Source organism: Nomia melanderi, unplaced genomic scaffold, assembly GCF_051020985.1.
Source record: "Nomia melanderi isolate GNS246 unplaced genomic scaffold, iyNomMela1 scaffold0176, whole genome shotgun sequence".
NCBI classification, from domain to species: domain Eukaryota; kingdom Metazoa; phylum Arthropoda; class Insecta; order Hymenoptera; family Halictidae; genus Nomia; species Nomia melanderi.
In genome coordinates, this window is record NW_027475291.1 from 40,001 (window position 1) to 45,095 (window position 5,095).

Sequence of the window (5,095 nt, forward strand, 5' to 3'; positions counted from 1 at the left end):
TGACGTCGGTGAGCGCGGGAAAAAAAATTTTTCTAAACACACGAAACCGTTCATCTCACGAACAGCCGAAAAAGTTGTCGCTCAGATCCATATCGCAGTGGAGCGGTATCCGCGGGCGGTCGTAATTGAACGACGCACGACGCCGCGAACACTCACGCGAGTCCATACAAACGATTCCGATCGTTTTGCAACAACTAGAACGTACACTGTCCGTGAAATTCACAGAATTTTCGCGTGTCCGCGACAAACGCCGACGAGACACCCATCGTTCGCTCGTACGTAGCATCCTTCTCTTAACCCGACTCAGAAACGTTCTTTGCGCCCTTCGGTAAAAAAACGTTCGATCCGAAGAGGTGAACGACGGCGGGGATTTGACAGAGCTACGCAAGCAGTGTATGGTACGTAAACGACCCTCAGCCAGGCGTGGTCCAGGAATTGTATCCGTGGACCGCAATGTGCGTTCGAAATGTCGATGTTCATGTGTCCTGCAGTTCACACGTTGACGCGCAATTAGCTGCGTTCTTCATCGACCCACGAGCCAAGTGATCCACCGTTCAGGGTAATCGTATAAATTTTATATTTCACATATATAATTTTATTCTCATTTGTTCGACCTAATATCTCTCTTCTTTCAAAGAGAAGATAAAAGTTGATACCTGAATCTCCGACCAGCGCGCGAAGGAGATTCAGGCGTCGCCTTGGAGACGACACCGAAGCCTTTCGAGACGAAAAACGTTCAAGTAATATGTATATATTTCTCGACGTTCCGGGCGTATAGTGCATTCAAAAACCCGCGAAAGACGCAGAAGACTCGCACGCGTGGAAACGACGGGGATATATTTTGTATCCTACCCGATACTGAATCCATCGCGTGCAGTCGACCCTCGCGTTCTTCCGATCAGACGCATCTATTGTTGCGCGCATGTTTTCGCGTCGCATCGCGCGAAACGTTGCACGAATCGTACCGATCGATCGATTGAAAGCAAATAATGAAAAAAGACTTCACAGCTGGCTCTTTGCCGGTCATTCGTCCCATGTTATCTCTTGCCGCGAAATTGGCGCGCAAGAGTTGGGTGTCAGACGCGCGGCTTTAAAACGAGCTTCACGGCCGGTCCCTTCGTTACCGCTTTCGTTCTTTCTCTCGGAACGACCATGAACGAACACGACGAGCGACGCTACGGCATACACACGTCCACGGATTCGATTAAAAAAACAGACTTCACAGCTGGCTCTTTGCCGGTCATTCGTCCCATATTATCTCTTGCCGCGAAATTGGCGCGCAAGAGTTGGGTGTCAGACGCACGGCTTTAAAACGAGCTTCACGGCCGGTCCTCTCAATTCCGTGTACGGTACACGCAAGATGCGGGTTCCACTTCCAGACTACCCGGTCCCTTCTCTCTACGAGAATCGATAGTAGAAGAACGGCTCGAAAACGCGTCTCAGAGACTAGGGGAAAAGAAGCGGTATGCGAGCGAAACGAAAACGCATTATGGAAACGTCGCGAAACAATGTTCGACGGTTGCTCGGTTCCAATCGTGCGGCCGTTTCAATTTCTCGTGCGCTTCACCGTCCCTCCGTAACTCTGGCCGATCGCGTATACCGAAGAGCCGACACGCGCAAAAACCACAGGCATTGTATACTGTATATATATATGTTACAGTCACAGCCTTCGCGCGTTTTACTCTCCGACGCGGGGTTTCCACGACGAAAGAGAGACAGTTTCGTGGCGGGTGACTCGGCCGAATCGCTACGACGGGTATTTCTATTATAGAACGAATCATCGCCACCCTTTACCAGTGCCCGACGAAGGAATCACAAGGTCATCTGGAGTTTACAATGCCAGCGACGGTAATTCCAACGAAGACCCGATAAGTCAACTCATCGTTCTATTTCTCCCCGTACAGAAAAGCGAATCGACGCTAACGCACCTCGCGCAAGCACGAACGTTCTCTTCGCGTGGATCATCCCATCGTCGAAAGATGTAAAGACGCATTGGAGATCGTGGTCTCTGGCGGGCTCATTGCACGCCCCACTGCATATCTTTCCTCGAATCGAGAATGATTCGTCCACTAAGGCTGCGAAACTACGCGTCGAGGAAACTAGGGGAAAGAAGCGGGATGCGAGCGAAACGACAATACATTATGGAAACGTCGCGAAACAATGTTCGGCGGTTGCTCGTTTCCTCCTGCGGACGTTTCATTGCTCGGGCGCTTCACGTCCCTCCGTAACCTTCGCGCGATCGCGTGCCCCGGAGAGCCGGCAACCGGTGAACCACAGGCGTATAAACTATAGTCTTCTATAGCAAGCCTTCGGCGGTTACTCTCCGACGCGGGGATTCCACGACGAGAGAGAATTTCGTGGCGGGTGACATCGGTCGAAACGCTACGACGGGTATTTCTATTATAGAACGAATCATCGCCACCCTTTACCAGTGCCCGACGAAGGAATCACAAGGTCATCTGGAGTTTACAATGCCAGCGACGGTAATTCCAACGAAGACCCGATAAGTCAACTCATCGTTCTATTTCTCCCCGTACAGACAAGCGAATCAACGCTATCGCACCTCACGCATGCACGAACGTTCTCTTCGCGTGAATCGTCCCATCGTCGAAAGATATAGCCGCTTGGAGATCGTGGCCCATCAAGTTCTTCCGTAACTCCTGCGCGATCGCGTACCCCGGAGAGCAGGCAACCGGTGAACCACAGGCGTATAAACTATAGTCTTCTATAGCAAGCCTTCGCGTTTACTCTACGACGCGGGGATTCCACGACGAGAGAGATTTTCGTGGCGGGTGACACGGCCGAATCGCTACGACGGGTATTTCTATTATAGAACGAATCATCGCCACCCTTTACCAGTGCCCGACGAAGGAATCACAAGGTCATCTGGAGTTTACAATGCCAGCGACGGTAATTCCAACGAAGACCCGATAAGTCAACTCATCGTTCTATTTCTCCCCGTACAGAAAAGCGAATCGGCGCTATCGCACCTCACGCAAGCAGGAATGATCTCTTCGCGTGGATCGTCCCATCGTCGAAAGATGTAAGACGTACAGAAATCGTGGTCCATCACGATTATTCGTAACTCTCCGAGTCGCGTATCTGAGAGTAGGGCAAACGGAGAACCACAGGCATAAATAATACTATATATTTCTTATATATAGTTAGCCTTCGCGTTTTACTCTCCGACATGGGGATTCCACGACGAGAGAGAGTTTCGTGGCGGGTGACTCGGCCGAATCGCTACGACGGGTATTTCTATTATAGAACGAATCATCGCCACCCTTTACCAGTGCCCGACGAAGGAATCACAAGGTCATCTGGAGTTCACAATGCCAGCGACGGTAATTCCAACGAAGACCCGATAAGTCAACTCATCGTTCTATTTCTCCCCGTACAGAAAAGCGAATCGACGCTATCGCACCTCGCGCGAGCACGTAACTACTCTTCGCGTGGATCGTCCCATCGTCGAAAGATGTAAGACGCACGGAAATCGTGGCCCATCAACGTTTTTTTGTAACTCTGCCGATCGCGTATCACAGAGCCGAGACGCACATACCACAGGCGTATAATACCGTTTTCTTTCGTATGGTAAGCCTTCGCGTTTACTCTTCGGCGCGGGGTTTCCACGTCGAGAGAGACTTTCGTGGCGGGTGACATCGGTCGAAACGCTACGACGGGTATTACTATTATAGAACGAATCATCGCCACCCTTTACCAGTGCCCGACGAAGGAATCACAAGGTCATCTGGAGTTTACAATGCCAGCGACGGTAATTCCAACGAAGACCCGATAAGTCAACTCAACGTTCTATTTCTCCCCGTACAGAAAAGCGAATCGACGCTGTTGCACCTCACGCAAGCACGAACGTTCTCTTCGCGTGGATCGTCCCATCGTCGAAAGATGTAAGACGCACGGAAATCGTGGCACATCACGTGTTTTCGGAACTCTGTCGACCGCGTATCTCAGAGACGACGCGCGCGAACCACTGGCATATACTATTATATATCGCGTTTTACCCTCCGACGCGGGGATTCCACGACGAGAGAGAGTTTCGTGAGCGGGTTGACTCGGAAGAAACGCTACGACGGGTATTTCTATTATAGAACGCATCATCGCCACCCTTTACCAGTGCCCGACGAAGGAATCACAAGGTCATCTGGAGTTTACAATGCCAGCGACGGTAATTCCAACGAAGACCCGATAAGTCAACTCAACGTTCTATTGCTCCCCGTACAGAAAAGCGAATCGACGCAATCGCACCATACGCGTGCACGTAACAACTCTTCGCGTGGATCGTCCCATCGTCGAGAGACGTAAGTTTCCATACTATGAATTCGCGTTTTACTCTCCGACGCGGGGATTCCACGACGAGAGAGAGTTTCGTGAGCGGGTTGACTCGGAAGAAACGCTACGACGGGTATTTCTATTATAGAACGCATCATCGCCACCCTTTACCAGTGCCCGACGAAGGAATCACAAGGTCATCTGGAGTTTACAATGCCAGCGACGGTAATTCCAACGAAGACCCGATAAGTCAACTCAACGTTCTATTGCTCCCCGTACAGAAAAGCGAATCGACGCAATCGCACCATACGCGTGCACGTAACAACTCTTCGCGTGGATCGTCCCATCGTCGAGAGACGTAAGTTTCCATACTATGAATTCGCGTTTTACTCTCCGACGCGGGGATTCCACGACGAGAGAGAGTTTCGTGAGCGGGTTGACTCGGAAGAAACGCTACGACGGGTATTTCTATTATAGAACGCATCATCGCCACCCTTTACCAGTGCCCGACGAAGGAATCACAAGGTCATCTGGAGTTTACAATGCCAGCGACGGTAATTCCAACGAAGACCCGATAAGTCAACTCAACGTTCTATTACTCCCCGTACAGAAAAGCGAATCGACGCAATCGCACCATACGCGTGCACGTAACAACTCTTCGCGTGGATCGTCCCATCGTCGAGAGACGTAAGTTTCATAGTAAGCCTTCGGCGTTTTACTCTCCGACGCGGGGATTCCACGACGAGAGAGAGAGTTTCGTGAGCGGGTTGACTCGGAAGAAACGCTACGACGGGTATTTCTATTATAG

The 5,095-nt window shown here is 50.8% G+C and overlaps 1 non-coding gene across 1 annotated transcript; it reads right to left on the reverse strand.

The window, feature by feature from the left end:
* Positions 1–407: 407 nt before the first annotated feature.
* LOC143175743 (5.8S ribosomal RNA) lies at positions 408–562 on the reverse strand. The gene has a single exon (XR_013000425.1). It is a non-coding gene; the product is annotated as a 5.8S ribosomal RNA (ribosomal RNA).
* Positions 563–5,095: the final 4,533 nt, after the last annotated feature.